The sequence below is a fragment of the Schistocerca nitens genome, chromosome 6 (assembly GCF_023898315.1).
Source record: "Schistocerca nitens isolate TAMUIC-IGC-003100 chromosome 6, iqSchNite1.1, whole genome shotgun sequence".
NCBI lineage: Eukaryota > Metazoa > Arthropoda > Insecta > Orthoptera > Acrididae > Schistocerca > Schistocerca nitens.
The window spans coordinates 467,704,004-467,721,410 of NC_064619.1; positions in this window are offsets into that span (position 1 = coordinate 467,704,004).

Genomic DNA, 17,407 nt, shown 5'->3' on the forward strand with positions numbered 1-17,407 from the left:
GTAGGATTGGGAAGTAGCCTTTGTTATGTACTTCCTTCACAGTGATTTTCAGAGTACTGAGGTAGATTTAGATATGAACCTAAGGACAGTCCATCTCCTGTCCTCATCCATTGAATCTAGGAAAGCTTTGAATAAGACATTAATCTCGTTATTAATTCCTTACGACTTTGTTTTCCTACTAATGATTCATTGTCCGACAATCGTACTGCTCCACGATGCATTATGCAACCGCAGTAGGAACTGAACAATTGCACGTATAAAAGCTGAGAAAGCAGTGGCTGGCAGAAGTAATTGGAATGAACGACAGATGTCGCGCTTGCCTTTTATGTACTCGACTAGTGGGGGAGAACTCTGACTGACAAGATAAAAGAGCATAACAGACTAAAAGGCTGCTGAAAAGTGCGAAATGCCCGCGACTCGAATGCACACAAGGAGCCGGGAACCGGCAGGTGTGGGGCGCGCGACATTCGCTGGCGCGGCGTCGGACTGTTCTGCCGGCGAGGCGGGAGCGCCTGTTGCCGCGGCGCTGTGCGCCGTAATTGTGAGTGGCGCGGGCGGTGGGGGGCGGAGGGGGAGGAAGTGGAGGCAGGGGGGGAATCGTCCCTAATGAAGGCGTCTGTGCCGCGCGCGTCTTTCTGCCGCTGATTGCCGCCCTTTGTGCCTCCGCGAGCCGACGCCGCAATTTACAGCGCCGAGCGCTCCCCGTGGGGAAAAGAAAGAGGGGCGAGGTGCACCCGGGAAAAAAGGAAAACAAAGGGAAATAATAAAGGCGAGGGAGAGCGCGACAAATAGCTAGGTGAGCCGGCGGCTACGCAGCCGCGCTGCACTGATACCAAGTGCTGCGATAACTCGCTTGCTTTCCGAGCGGCGCCGCGCCGCGGGCTGTGACGTCACTGTGAGACGTCAGCGAGGCCACGCGCAAGCGCAGAGGACTGGTGCGCCTAGTTGGCGTTTGAGTCGCGCGTGTGGTGCTTGTCGATGCGAGATGGAGGTTGGGGCGGGGGTAGTGTAATTCTCTTGTCCTGCAGCTGTGTACGAACACTATAATTAGTAAGAACACAACTGAAGAAATACTGATACAATTTCAAACACAAAAAGTTTTCTGCTTCCAAGCATATGTAGTGCATCAAGCATTAAAACTTTACATTGAGCTAGAGCATCAGTGAACGTAAAATTATACTAGTTCCCACAAAGAAAACGATACTGTGTCTACGGAAAAGAGTAATTAACGTATTATACACTCCCATTTATTTTGGACACAATCACAATATGACTACACTTATGACCGATTTTAGCCATACATTGGCTTCCTTCTGAATCTGTATGTCAATAGCAGCATTTGGCGAATACAGAGTTAACACCATGCATTGCCGTACAAGTATTACAACAAATGTCGTGAATGGTCTGTGTGTCAAATGCAGCCTGTAGTGTATATATTCTGAACCCCTGAGTAATAGGGCAAAGATCATGTCACCCCAGGCTGCATTGCCTCCATATTTACTAAAGGTGGCAGATCCAAAATGGCGACCATAGATGTGACAAAGTCACAGTGACGCCATGGTGGGAATTTCAAATTTTGCTTGGAAAATAGTTCAATTTGGCTACCTCCACTAATCTAAACCCCCCTCCCCCTCCTCTCTACCGCCCTCCCCTCCCATTCCTTTCTGTTCCATCCCCCACCTGGATTTCAGTGGGTAAAGAACTCATTCTGAGTTGGGCTGTTCAATAGGATGGACGTAAGTCTTTATTTTGTATGCATTGTTTATTTAAACAATTTGAGCTGGCATGGACAATAGCTCCATCCAGTGTGCTCACCATGAGGTCAGGAATCCAACGGGTCTAGTTCACAACACCACCACCAAGGGGTGCTGTAGGTTCTCCCCCTTTCCCCTCACATAAAATAATCCATGATGGTGATCTGGGGTAAAATGGTGGGAAATTTGCTCAGTCTGTGTTCAGCTGCTGGACTGGGAGGACAGATGTAATTGTTTACTTTGTGTGCTAAGTGTGCGTTGGATGAGATGTCTGTGCTGGAGAAGGGGGAGTTTAACAGCTGTATTAGCTGTAATCACACAGCTGGGGACTGTGTCCATAGCCACTTGCAAGATGTTTGGAAAGCAATGATTTTGGTGAATGTATGAAGAAGAGGAATATGCTTCATCAAATAATGAAGATGCTGCAGGATGAGGCTGAGTTATACTTCGCAACTCATGATGATAAATGCATGTGCTCTAGCTGTAGACCATTCAATAGAAGTCCAGTCAGTCTTCCAATGTGCAAGAGGCATGATGTTCACCCTCTCTGGTGCAGTCATCTGTGTGGACAACTGATTTAATGCTGGTGATGAGCAGTGATGAATTTTATAAGTGTGCTACATACAAGCACACAGCCAAGGACTGTATCCATAGCCTCCTACACAATGAGTGGAAAGAAAAGATTATAGATGAGTGTGTGGTGAATACTTTTCGACAAATAATGACATCCATCACATAGATAGATGCTTGTGCTGGAACTGCATACCTTTTTTGAAATTTCCTAACAAAATGGCTCTGAGCACTATGGGACTTAACCGCTGAGGTCATCAGTCCTCTAGAACTTAGAACTACTTAAACCTAACCAACCTAAGGACATCACACGCATCCATGCCCAAGGCAGGATTTGAACCTGCGAGCGTGGCGGTCGGGCGGCTCCATACTGTATCGCCTAGAACCGCTCGGCCACTCTGGCCGGCAAGTTGCCTAATACCCCACATCAACTTTGCTCTATTCCACAATGAACCGTATGTGTTAACCTTGAGGTTTGGAGACCAACTGACTTAGTTCACAACACCGCCACCAGAGTGCGCTGTTGGCCCTCCCCCACTCACCTCCAGTCATGTAATCCAAGATGATGATAAAAAAAGAGCAGGAACCAATAGGAACCCTGAAACTGTCTGGTGTCGTTATTGGAGGGGATATAGGGCAGGCTCAACAGCTCTGTGGCCTCAGTCTCAGTCAGTCAACCAGCAGCGGCAGAAGAAGAAAAACCATGAAGTTTCAGCAGCCGCAGTAGAGATCCAGCACAACCCTGCAAAAGAGGAAGAAACAGAAAAGTAACTATCCTGTATCACATCCTTTTCTGTAGTTAGCATCATTTTATTATTGGCTGTTTTCATGTTTTGGTTCCATATAACATTTCCTCCCCTTTCTTGTTCAGCAGTAGCCTTTGACATGTTGAGGCCTACTGGATTAAGCACCAACATGTCGACCTCTGTCGCATTTGGGCCTGCAGCCAACTCAGCTGCCATCTTGTTGAGAACTGGACTGAGTTATGGAGCTGCAGCAGTAACAATCTCCAATATGTCTGAACCTGTATCGACAATGTGGGATCATGTAGCACACATAGCCCACTGTATGGAGCGGGACTAGAAGCTGTTATTGTCTGTCCCACCAATCGATTTGGATGAGGATGCCCCATATCTTCCTAACATTTCGAATGCTGCTGGTGGTCCCAAACAATAGCAATATGGGGGTCAGTACTGGTCACAAACATATCACCCATTCCATCAGAACATCCCTATGCTAGCATAGAGACAGAGTGCAGATGCTGTGGATAAGAAGGTATCAAGTGTGCCTGTGCTTTTCAGTCCTACACAAATTTAACTCCTAGGGGAAGAAATGTGTAAATGTGGGTACAGAAGTACATCCTGACTGGGAATTGCATGTGACGATAGAAATTGAAAAGGCATCAAAGGATGTTAAAGGGCCTATTTCTAAGTTCAGGTACGATGAAATATGTTGTGCAGAGCGCTACATCAGTCAGCAGATAACCACAGAATTTTATCCAACTAAGACCCCCCCCCCCCCCCCCAGACATTCGCCTTACTGGTGTGGCATTATCTATTACAGTGTATGATAACTCTGCACTATGTGTAAAAACATGTGACAAGTGTGTTTATCTATGACAGACCACAGTTATGAACTCATACTTGTGGGTACTGCATTATGTCTGGCATTGGAGAGAGTGAGTCGCTGGTCGCCAAGCACAGACCCCCTTGAAATGAAATGAAGTCCCATACTTCTTTACAGAGCGTAGGGGAACGATGCGGGAGACCCGCACTGCTTTACTAGGCAAGGTCCTAGTGGAGGTGATTTGCCGTTGCCTTCCTCTGACCGTGATGGGGATGAATGATGATGATGAAGACGACACAACAACACCCAGTCATCTCGAGGCAGGAAAAATTCCTGACCCCACGGGGAATCGAACCCGGGACCCCGTGCTCGGGAAGCGAGAACGCTACCGCGAGACCACGAGCAGCGGACACAGACCCCCTTACAAGGATGTAAATTTTCTACTTCTGCATAATGTACAGTTTGATGATTTGGAGCAGTATCTTTCTTTGTGGGTGAACCCAATAACCCAATAACCAAAAGGGAAAAAGGTTAAATGTGCACATGAAAAACCAGAGTATTTTAAGTTACCCATCGGTCTGAAGGAGATACACTCCGAATTTATTGCATACCAAAAAGCTTAATTTGGGAAATATTGTACAGGTGGAAAGAAGATAAAGATTGAGTCAGACGATTTTTTGAAATACTGCATCTGATGTACTATTTTTAAATAAATAATATGTATATATAATCTCAGACTGTCTTTGTGTTTTATTTCATACCTCTCTCATTATAGTCCAAGTGTTACGCTTATCAATATTGTTATTTTCAATCTTTCACCTATGTGTAGCCAATATACATCACTTGGTTAAGTGACAAAGCTGTAGTGGCTATACCTACTACTATAATCCTTGAAAGCTGGGTCTTTCTAGATATGCCCATTACTTGTCAGTACCTGAAATAGTGAATATCAAAGCACAGTGGATGAAACATCCACATTGCAAGGACTTTGTTGTTGGTGACTGGTCCTGTGAAGATGCAAGAGAATATCTGAAGAAGAAGAAGAATGGAATACTCCTCCTGGTAATATATGAGCAGTTATTGCAGGTCCATCCAATTGTGACAAGACTAATGTCCTCATGATGTTACTAACACACCTAGATGGAGTCTGATTTTAACGTGTTTGTGTATTTTCAAAAACACTGTTTCAGGCCAAGTATCAGCTATTATAGAAGATATTATGCGCTGTAAAAGGCGTTATATACAAGACTTTAAGTGAAAGTGGTGATATCCTCCACTTGAAAAAATAAAGTCAAACACTGTGTTCACATTTGATGACGTTTCTGTGAAAAACCAAGACCAAATTCGAAAATATTTCTGTTTCGGTAGTCATAAGTATGTTGATGTATCTTATCTAAACCAAACATATTCCAGACTCCCGAAACAGTTGGTTAGGGATAATGCAAACCTCATTATAGCCCCCAAGCAAGACAATTTGAATTCAAAACACATTTACCAAGCACATGTAGGAACTGACATCTAGTCCAATGATTTTGTAAAGGTATGTGCCGATTGCTGGAACCATTCAAGATATAGGTTTCTCATTATTGATAAAATAAGAAGACTGAGCGATGGAAGGTACAGGAGAAAGTTTCTGTATGTAGAGCCCAATACAAGAAATGAGTACATCAGTATATGCTGCACCATGGCCAAATTCGAGTGCATGTCTAGCTCTCAACCCGAGAGTATGGGTGTACACAGAAAGAACATTCGCCTGTATATGGATGCGAAAATTCAGGCTGTTGTGAGTAAAGTTGGAGGTATGGGCTGGGAGCATGAGATGCATTATCAGACTCTTCTGAGAATGATCAGCGCGTTAAATGAATTAGGTAATGTAATCGGTAAGAAAGTAACCGACTTAAACGAAAAGGTTGAGGCTATTGAGGGTAAATAGGTGTCGGAGGCCTTGTTTTTGAGAAGGGGGAGCAGGCACATAATAAGAGGAATAAGAACAGATATATAAAGCGTCACGCTGGAGAGACATCTGATTAGTATAAACCGAGGTGTCAACGAAGCAGAAAGTCATTCAGGCACGGAAAGCCGTTCGAGAGAAATTATTGTTGCTAAGGTTAGTGTATATGGATCGGCAGCAAACACTAAGAGAACTGACACCATCAATCCTGCAAGGGCGTCCATTAATCCGTAAGACTATGAGGGGGTGGAGATCTCTTCTGAACTGCACGTACAAGGCATCCAAGATATGCTCAATAATGTTTATGTATGGGGTGTTTTATCGCCAGCAGAAGTGTTTAAACTCAGAAGAGTGTTCCTGGAGCCCCTCTGTAGTAATTATGGACTTGTGGGGTGTCGCATTGTCCTGCTGAAATTGCCCAAACCCGTCGGAACGCACAACGAACTTGAATGGATGCGGGTGATCAGATAGGATGCTTACGTACGTGTCACCTGTCAGAGTCGTATCTATACGTATCAGGAGTCCCATATCACTCCAACTGCACATGCCCCGCACCATTACAGAGCCTCCACCAGCTTGAACAGTTACACGGATTCGTGACGTTGTCTCCATACCCATACACGTCCAGCCGCTCGATAAAATTTGAAAAGAGACTAGTCTGATCAGGCAACATGTATCCTGACATCAACAATCCAATGTCGGTGTTGACGAGTCCAGGCGAGGCGTAAAGCTTTGTGTGGTGTAGTTATCAAGGCTGCATGAGTGGGCATTCGACTCCGAAAGCCCATATCGATGATGTTTCATTGAATGGTGGTGTTGATGGCCCAATACTGAAATCGGCAGCAGTTTGCGGAAGGGTTGCATCTCTGCCACTTTGAACGATTCTCTTCCATCGTTGTTGGTCCCGTTCTTGCAGGATATTTTCTGGCCGCAGCAATGTCGGAGATTTGATGTTTTACCATATACCTGATATTCACGGTACACTTGTGAACTGTTCATATGGAAAAATCCCCACTTCATTGATACCTCCGAGGTGCTGTGTCTTATCGCTCATGTTCCGACTATAACACCATGATCAAACTCACTTAAATCTTGATAACTACCATTGTAGCAGCGGTAACCGACCTAACAGCTGCGCCAGACACTTGTTGTCTTATATAGGTGTTGCTGGCTCCAGCGCCATATTCTGCCTGTTAACATTTCTCTGTATGTGAATACGCATTCCTATACCAGTTTCTTTGGCACTTGAATGTATATTTTAATGGTTATTGATGCATGTTCCAAATTTACCCGGGCATTACACGTTAAAATAAAAACGGGGAGAAATGGTGCGGGTTTATTTGAGCGTTTGCTGCAGCCAGGGATGAATCGGTAGCCAGACAATCTCCTAACAGACCACAGTACAGAGTTTTACAATAGGTATTTCAAGACCGCGATGCAGCCGTATGGAGTACATCACTACTCAACATTCACCCACCTGAAGGCGAGTGTCGTCAGACGTCTCAACAGAATAATAAAAGGTCAAATGTGGATGCGTTTAGAACTTATATATCGAAGGACAGTAAAGGTGAAGAAATTGCAGGTTGCTTCTACAATTAGGAGTTGCAGGAAAGTTCAGAACCGGATGTGTTTCTTATGGAGAGTGTCATAAGGCGTCGGGGAAATAGAGCGCTAGTCAAATGGCCTGGTTATCCTGTAGCACAAAACATTTGGACTGGTGCTAACGATTTACCATATAATGGGGTGCACAGTCCACAACCTTCGCAGTAGTATAACATGCTAGGAACGCATTAGAGGAGGTGGCGGTATTCTAGACAAACTGCCAGTGGAATTACACATTCCGGGATATAACTATTATGGACCTGAACAAAGCTTCAGAAACGACAGGCACGAGGTAATAAGGGGATTAGTGTGTCCGGCGAAGTGTGTGTGGAACACGACATTGCATGCGCTAAAAATAAAGATCTCTCAATTCGTCACATTGCAGACAGGATTTTAGCTGATAAGGCTAAGCTGATACGCTGAAGAAAGGATACTGATATAGGTCATTGCATTGCAGCATTTTCAGTTGATAAAATAATGTGTGGAAAAACTAAGTTCGGTTTAGGAGTGATGAATTTCAAGTGAGTTATGAATGCTATACGTTGTGCACTAAAGAAAAAGAAGGGTGGAAAGCTGTTTCCTGACAGCGCTGTATGCACCTAAAAACGCTCTGAAGCAGAAGGTGCGAGAAGAAGAAGAGAATCGGTTAAAGCATATCGAGTACTACCAATTCCCAAGACGTCTGGTGGTATTCTTCCATTCCTCATCTCGTCCCTAACCGCTATCTCGGCGATAGGGTCCTCGCTGGTTGTGCTGCAACAGTTCGAACAGTCAAGAACGCGCAAAACTCAAAAGTGCATTTAGAAGAAGCAAGAAGACATAACAACATTATGAAAACCGCAGCCATCGGAAAAGCACTATACCTGAAACCGTTCAAGAAAGGACTTGGCCTATTAATAAATAAAAAAAGCCCATTAACCGTCACACCAGATCAGCCACTCACGAATACTGATCTTTTGAAGTTTGTCAGAAAAAAATTCAACTTTCGAAGATTCCGTGGTATGTTTGTGCAGGATACATTACCGAAGACTGTGGAAAACTGCTGAATGTGGTATTGTGAATCTGGATGTTGCCGGAGGTCCCGGCACCCACTGGGTGTCAAATGTTATGAAAAATGCAATCATCTCATTCGGTGACCTGCAAACACTAGGAGAATTACAACACATTGTGAGAAAACAAATCGCCTACAGCCGTCCTTATGATGTTATTTATTTTGTTGCAACCAGTTTCGGCGCTTCAATGCGCCGTCTTCAGGCTGTAGTTGATGTGGAAGGGGTTGATACGATCCCTACATACATCGCATCAGTGGCCAGCATAACCAGATACGCAGATAATCTGAAAACTTCGGTGACAGCGCTCTAACAATTAAACAATAGTAAATTAGTAATAGTAAAAGGCCGTCGTCCCAAAGACCACCTGCCGAAAGGATGGACATAAAAAAAACCACTATAAATCATGTTTGTCTTCACGTTTACAAAGAAGCAAAATGTGTAAGGAAGACCTTTAAACATTCCTTCACCAGTTGAGATTCAGATGCAATGGTACACTTTGACTTCAGAAGAAGATCATATTTTATTTGCAAATTACTTACCACCAATTGATTTGAGCATTGGAGAATGGAGTATTGCATTGACTGAACTGTACACGTACAACTGCATCTCAAATACCACCGAGAATAACAACAAATCGCATCTGGATATTAATGGAGAAAACGACATTGAGGAAATAGAAATTTGGTGCATACGATATCGATGATTTAAACTAAGTCTTAAAACAGTCTGGAAAGGGTGCTGAGCTACGTGCAAACATCAGTACACTTAAATGTGAAATAAGGACTGTGAATGCAACGATTAACTTTAACCAGAAAGGTTCAATACGGCGCCTACTGGGTTTCACAACAGAAGAGGTTTTGAGGAAGGTTTCTAGTAAATTTTACAAGTCAGATCAGACTGTGGACATACCGCCTGTCAGCACAATCCAAGTCGAGTCTAATATTGCAAGGAACTCCTACCTCAACGACAGTGTGATCCATCTATTTACGGATTCTTCCCCTCAGTTGCAACAGGATATAAGATTGTTGAGACTCCCACCAATGCAATATACCTTCCAGTGACAGTCCAGACATTGGACTACTCGGCGTTGCATGGACCAGAATAATCAACTTGTTGACTTTCGCGGTGAGGAAATCATTGTAAGATTACATCTAAAGCACGATGCACGTAGTCCACATTACGTCACTTCGCTGCCAAACCACAAAATGATAAAACGTGCGAACTATGAGTTTCTTAAATCAATTGGCTTGAAACCTCGCAATAACTCCTCACTCAGTATCAGCCGAGTAGAGTACGGCGAGCGACTTTTACGTCAGGAATACTTCTCGCATAAACCTTATGCTTCAACCACATTTAACGAGAATGATAAAATTAGGATTGTCACCCAGCTCCAAGACGCGCTGATGCTTCTATGCAAGAGTTCCATGTATTTGGAGGGATCATTCAAGAAAACCGACGCAGCGCTACAGTGGGATCTAAGTTTACACGTTATGATTTAGCATTCCTGTTTCAAGAGAAACGCTATGAACTCAGTGGGTCTGAGATCAACCACATATGCAATGTCGGCATAACATCAACCCCTAAAACATTTATCTCTGCATCATCCACGGATCTGAATGGTTTAGAAAAAGCAGGATGATTCACAGACCATTCAGTGGACAGAACAGTTGCAGAGTACAAACGATTTACTTCATTTGTATCTCCAAAAATGCTTATGCAGTACTTTGAGGACATGCAGCAAATTATTATGAATGCTAAACAGGAAACCATTCTGGTACGGAGTACGATGGATAATAACTCATACATTCAAGAAGCTCAAGAAGAGAATATGATCACAATCAACAAGATTATATGGAAATTGTCTCACATCACTGTTTCATATGAGGAGCATTTGAAGCTTCTAAAAGTTCTGAATTCCAGTACGTATCTAACATTCCGCTCTTGGGAGGTATTCCAGTACCCAATGCTACCGACTGCAAGCAGACAAATATTGCCTGTTAAAACTTCTTCGCAGCTAGATAAGGCTAGATTCATCACATTTGCGTTTCAGACTGACAGAAGATGGAATATATCAAATGATTCCACTGTATTCGACAACTACAAGTTAACTGATACCAGAGTCTACCTGAATTAGGAATTCTACCTATATGACAATTTACACCTGCAGTGGGATGAAAAGCCGGCCGGGGTGGCCGAGTGGATCTAGGCGCTTCAGTCTGGAACCGCGCGACCGCTGCGGTCGCAGGTTCGAATCCCACCTCGGGAATGGATGTGTGTGGTGTCGCCGGCCGAAGTGGCCGTGCGGTTAAAGGCGCTGCAGTCTGGAACCGCAAGACCGCTACGGTCGCAGGTTCGAATCCTGCCTTGGGCATGGATGTTTGTGATGTCCTTAGGTTAGTTAGGTTTAACTAGTTCTAAGTTCCAGGGGACTAATGACCTCAGCAGTTGAGTCCCACAGTGCTCAGAGCCATTTGAACCATTTTTGTGTGGTGTCCTTAGGTTAGTTAGGTTTAAGTAGTTCTAAGTTCTAGGGGACTGATGATCTCAGATGTTAAGTCCTATAGTACTCAGAGCCATTTTTTTCTTGAGATTACAGTTCATTTCTTGAGACTGCAATTCAGTTCTTGAGGTAAAATATAGTTGTTGAGGTACAATATACATATTGAGGTACTATTCCAATGAAGAATACCTTTAATACAGGTACTACAACAATAACACTGATTGAGAATATTTTTTACAATTTTTTTCCAGTAGCTCTGGATCAGAATGTTTACAATTTTTTCCGAATATCTACGCTAAAAACTAATGCGAAGATACTTTTCTCACTACTACATACGCATACGTTGAGTATGAATAAATAAATATTTATTCTGTTTACGATGTTTTTGATAAATATAAATATCTTTTGTTTATGCTTTTTTTAGCTTTTTTTCACACACATGATGTGCGTATATATACAGGGTGAAGCGAAATTCGCCCACTTGGGCTTCGCAGCGCGACTCCTTACATGCCAGTGATAAAGAAATGTCTGTCACAAAATTTCGTCTGGCGAGTACATCCGGTAGAAAAAGGACGTTAAAGGGTGTCAGTCTGCCAACACCCTAACCACACTTGTCGTAACTACGTCTCTCATCACATATTCCTCGTGCTGTACGGATTGTGCGGTGGATACACTTTGGGGTTAGCATGCAGGAGGTCGAGAGTTCGATCCTGGGTTGGGGCGGATTTTTTTTTATTTGCTAATTTCATTCTGACATTTCATGCTGTAATTTACAATGTTTCTTAGGTCACATGTATCCTACATTTCCAACATTTTGTAACGTTGAACATAAAAATATGTGGTTAGACAAATAAGAAATAGACAGTTGAAACAATTGACCTGTCATAGGACAGAATAACTACGAGAACAATATCCATTTCGAGATGCTACAGATGATAGCATAGTACAGTAACACAGCAGCTGTTGTCAGTTATACGACATGTAATATGAGAGTCAGATGTCGCACATTAGCAACCAGTGACAATAATAATGTCCATATTAATGACTGCATGACCTTCACAACAGTATACGTTGTCCTCAGAACAACAGACGCTCAAAGCGACCTCCCTGCACGTCCAAACATGGCGCAACCCGCTTGATCATACAACTCTGGACCCTTCGCAACAAAGCTGCGTCCATAGTAACAAGAGGAGCATGAACATGCGCTACCAATTCTTCCACAATCGGCGGAGTAGAGTACACATGCTCCTTTAGGTATCCCCACAGGAAGAATTCCAGGGGATTTAGGTCAGGTGGCCATACGACTGGACCTCCAGTCCAAGCCATATCCCTGGAAATATTCTTTCCAAATACTGTCGCACATGAATTCCAGAGTGTGGAGGTGCACCATCGTGTTGGAACCATATCCTCTGCCGAACATGTAGTGGAACATCTTCCAGCGCATCAGACAGATAGTTTGAGAGGAATGCATGATACCTTCGTGCAGTCAACTGGTCAGGCAACATGTAGGGGTGCAAACACACGTCACCCTTTATTCTGGCCCAGAATTTGATACCAAAGCGAATTTGATATCCATGGTTGCAGGTGACGTGCGGGTTAACCTCAGCCCAATGGCGGGCATTGTGCCTCTTGAAGACACCCTCACGACTGAATGCTGCTTCATCTGACCATATTACAGTGTTCTTGAAGTCATCATTGACTTACTGTTGTTGTTGGAACCATTCACAGACCGCATCAGCTGCTGGTGATCTGCAGGATGCAGGTGTTGCATGAAAGCATAATGATAGGGGCGCAGCTCATGCTCGTGCAGCACATTGACGACCATGTGTTGTGAGACACGCAGCTTCGGTGATAGACTATGTGTACTTCGCTGAGGTTCTTGGTGTACGACCTCCAGAATAACTTCATCCATAGCTGGAGTACGGCGAGTCCATGGACGACCTCTGTCACATGATGGTGAAAGGAGAGAACCTGACTTCCCATGGTACAGCTCCAGATGACGAAGCACATATTTATGTGGATGGCGTCGACAAGAATATCTAGCAGCATATTCACGAGTGGCAACAACAGCCAGGTTATCAGACGCACCAAGGACCAGAAGCATGTCCACATATTCATCGCTTGTGTATGCCAATGTCTGCCACTGTGGTCTAGAGGCTTACAATGAAAAACTTCGATACATGTATGGATGTACACTGAAAACTGTCATGGGCGCATTACTCCGCTCGCAACTAGTCTCTGTCTGGTGGACAGTGCATACAGTATAAACACTCCATCAGTCCTGTGTGCCATTCCACCCAACGCGTATTACCCCTCTGCATGATTCATGATAACACTGCTAATTGTGAAATGTTCAGTTTCGAATCACACTGTATCCCTAACAGTAATAGACATGATATTTCCACTATCCCATCGATAGAATAATAATAATAATAACAATAATAATAATGCATTGAGATACACATTAAACAACATGCGGTTACCAGACTCACTGTTGAAAGGCATAATTAATGGGACCATGGTGATAATACATACAAATAGCAACCAAGTTGGACATTATTCACCAAGCATGTTGCTAGTCCTACTGGTAACGTAAGGCCCTAACGAAATGTAATGGACCTGAACGAGGTAAGAATAACAGTTGATACTAATCTATGGGACCACTGGAGGAGGGTACAAAGAAAACAGATTGCGCTTCTAGAAGATGAAGTGGTGCGAACAAATTCATGCCCACAATGTGGAGAAGGCTTCTTTAAGAGCTGACCAATCTCCCATTTCTACAGTTGTAATATGTGAATGACAATGTTTTCTAGAGGATCCGCTGCAATCGCTGTTGACGATTAAGATGCCACATACCATACCACCTGAAGTACATTTACCAAATAAAAAAACATATTCCTCAACCTAGGATCGAACCATCGACCTCTTGCATGCTAACCCAAAACTCTATCCATGGTATCAACTGTACAGAACGAGTGGCATATGCGGACAGAGATAGTTACCATACATTTGGTTACAGTGTTGCCAGATTGCCACTCTTTAACGTTCTTTCTCTGCCGGATGTACTCGCCAGACGAAATATTGTGACAGGTATTTCTGTATTGCTGGCATATGATGAGTTGCGCATATACATACATACATATACAGGGTATTACAAAAAGGTACGGCCAAACTTTCTGTAAACATACCTCACACACAAAGAAAGAAAATATGTTATGTGGACATGTGTCCGGAAAAGCTTACTTTCTATGTTAGAGCTCATTTTATTACTTCTCTTCAAATCACATTAATCATGGAATGGAAGCATGCAGCAACAGAACGTACCAGCGTGACTTCAAATACTTTGTTACAGGAAATGTTCAAAATGTCCTCCGTTACCGAGGGTACATGCATCCACCCTCCGTCGCATGGAATCCCTGATGCTCTGATGCAGCCCTGGAGAATGGCGTATTGTATCACAGCCGTCCACAATACGAGCACGAAGAGTCTCTACATTTGGTACCGGGGTTGCGTAGACAAGAGCTTTCAAATGCCCCCATAAATGAAAGTCAAGAGGGTTGAGGTCAGGAGAGCGTGGAGGCCATGGAATTGGTCCGCCTCTACCAATCCATCGGTCACCGAATCTGTTGTTGAGAAGCGTACGAACACTTCGACTGAAATGTGCAGGAGCTCCATCGTGAATGAACCACATGTTGTGTCGTACTTGTAAAGGCACATGTTCTAGCAACACAGGTAGAGTATCCCGTATGAAATCATGATAACGTGCTCCATTGAGCGTAGGTGGAAGAACATGGGGCCCAATCAAAACATCACCAACAATGCCTGCCCAAACGTTCAGAGAAAATCTGTGCTGATGATGTGATTGCACAATTGCGTGCGGATTCTCGTCAGCCCACACATGTTGATTGTGAAAATTTTCAATTTGATCACGTTGGAATGAAGCCTCATTCGTAAAGAGAACATTTGCACTGAAATGAGGATTGACACATTGTTGGATGAACCATTCGCAGAAGTGTACCCGTGGAGGGCAATCAGCTGCTGATAGTGCCTGCACACGCTGTACATGGTACGGAAACAACTGGTTCTCCCGTAGCACTCTCCACACAGTGACGTGGTCAACGTTACCTTGTACAGCAGCAACTTCTCTGACGCTGACATTAGGGTTATCGTCAACTGCACGAAGAATTGCCTCGTCCATTGCAGGTGTCCTCGTCGTTCTAGGTCTTCCCCAGTCGCGAGTCATAGGCTGGAATGTTCCGTGCTCCCTAAGACGCCTATAAATTGCCTCGAACGTCTTCCTGTCGGGACACCTTCGATCTGGAAATCTGTCTCGATACAAACGTACCGCCTCACGGCTATTGCCCCATGCTGATCCATACATCAAATGGGCATCTGCCAACATTTGTAAATATTGCACTGACTGCAAAACCACGTTCGTGATAAATACTAACCTGTTGATGCTACGTACTGGTGTGCTTGATGCTAGTACTGTAGAGCAATGAGTCGCATGTCAACACAAGCACCGAAATCAACATTACCTTCGTTCAATTGGGTCAACTGTCGATGAATCGAGGAAGTACAGTACATACTGACGAAACTAAAATGAGCTCTAACATGGAAATTAAGCGTTTATAAAATGGTTCAAATGGCTCTGAGCACTATGGGACTTAACTTCTGTGGTCATCAGTCCCCTAGAACTTAGAACTACTTAAACCTAACTAACCTAAGGACATCACACACATCCATGCCCGAGGCAGGATTCGAATCTGCGACCGTAGCGGTCACGCGGTTCCAGACTGAAGCGCCTAGAACCGCACGGCCACACGAACCGGCTAAGCGTTTCCGGACACATGTCCACATAACATCTTTTCTTTATTTGTGTGTGAGGAATGTTTCCTGAAAGGTTGGCCGTATATACAATTTTTTATGATAAAAAGTGTATATATGTTTTTAAGATTTTTCCATGCATATTATGTGTGTGTGTGTATATATGCGTGTACATCGTGCACATAAATAAATATTTACACAACAAACACACACACACACACACACACACACACACACACACACACACAAATTACTTACACTATGATAAAAGGGCCGTACTATGCTGAAGACGCGCTCACCCCTTCTCTCACTACAAGTGAGTAGTGTGAGTACAGGAGAGTTATATTCCCGTCATCACAAATGAACCTTTTATCGTAATAAGGCGACAGGCCGATTTTAGACTGCAGCACACAGTGTACATGTCGTGTCCTCTCAGTCGAATACTAGTTTACCATACCATATGCGGCAGCTGTGGTGCAGCACCGCAAACACCGCTGTGCAGGCACTGCAGACAGACTTTGATAGAGAGGGGTCTCCATGTCACATGACACGTACCCTTGGACCGCCTCTGAGTGGCACCTTCCAATGTGCGAGACGCATACATTTTTGGTCGCAAACCTACAAACTCCACAATCGGCAACCCATCCGCCTCGTCTTTGATAAGGCGAATAACCGTCTTGCTCTGTGGAACAATAACATAAGGATTTTCGGCCGTGTATGAGGACACGTTGAATTCATTACCGAGGTACCTAATTAATTCATATGGATCTTCACTCAGTAGATGAAGCTCTCTGTATCCATATAAAGTAATTTAGGACCTGTGAAATGAGTCTTCTCAAATTCATAATGAAAGCATATATGTGGAGTTTGGATAGGTCTAGTATGCACTTTCCTACGTAAATAGACTCTGCTTCAGTCTTCGCCATGTCCACAGCAACAAAGTTCTTATTGAATAATATTTGGTCTGGCAATGTGTTTTCTTTTGCCATAACGCCCATCCCATTCTGTTCTAATCAAAATTTCACGTCGTTACCTCAGATTTTCCATTGTTTAGCTCAAAATTAAATTATTCATTCATTTATAAAAGATTTTCTCAAAGTCACACGTCACAGAAGCTCTCTGTCTCGTATTCAGATCAATATACTCCTTCAAAAAGGAGACTGCTTGGAGAAGACACCCCAGGTGATACTAACCAGCTCCATCCTCAGGCCGAGACAGTGCTGGAGATTACAGTAATGAATAATGTATCTCCGCTTATTCCCCACGTTGTTCAATTTTGGGATAGAACCTCCTCGTGGAAGAAGGTCCCTGGACACAGCGGCAAATCGACGTGCTCATCGTGCAAACTAATAGGTTATGTGAGTTCTGCCTCCCCAAAATACCCTACATCAGAATCAGCTGCCATACCTCCAATGATTTTTGCACCTAATCCCTTACATTCGTCTTCGGGCACCCATTGAAACTCACCATTTGGCATGGCACGGGCGTATAAGTTATTTACATCCAAGTATATTATGTAACTCAAATCAGGGGATGCAATGAATCTATCATCCATCCATGGGTTATTTGCCTTCGCTTGCCTGTG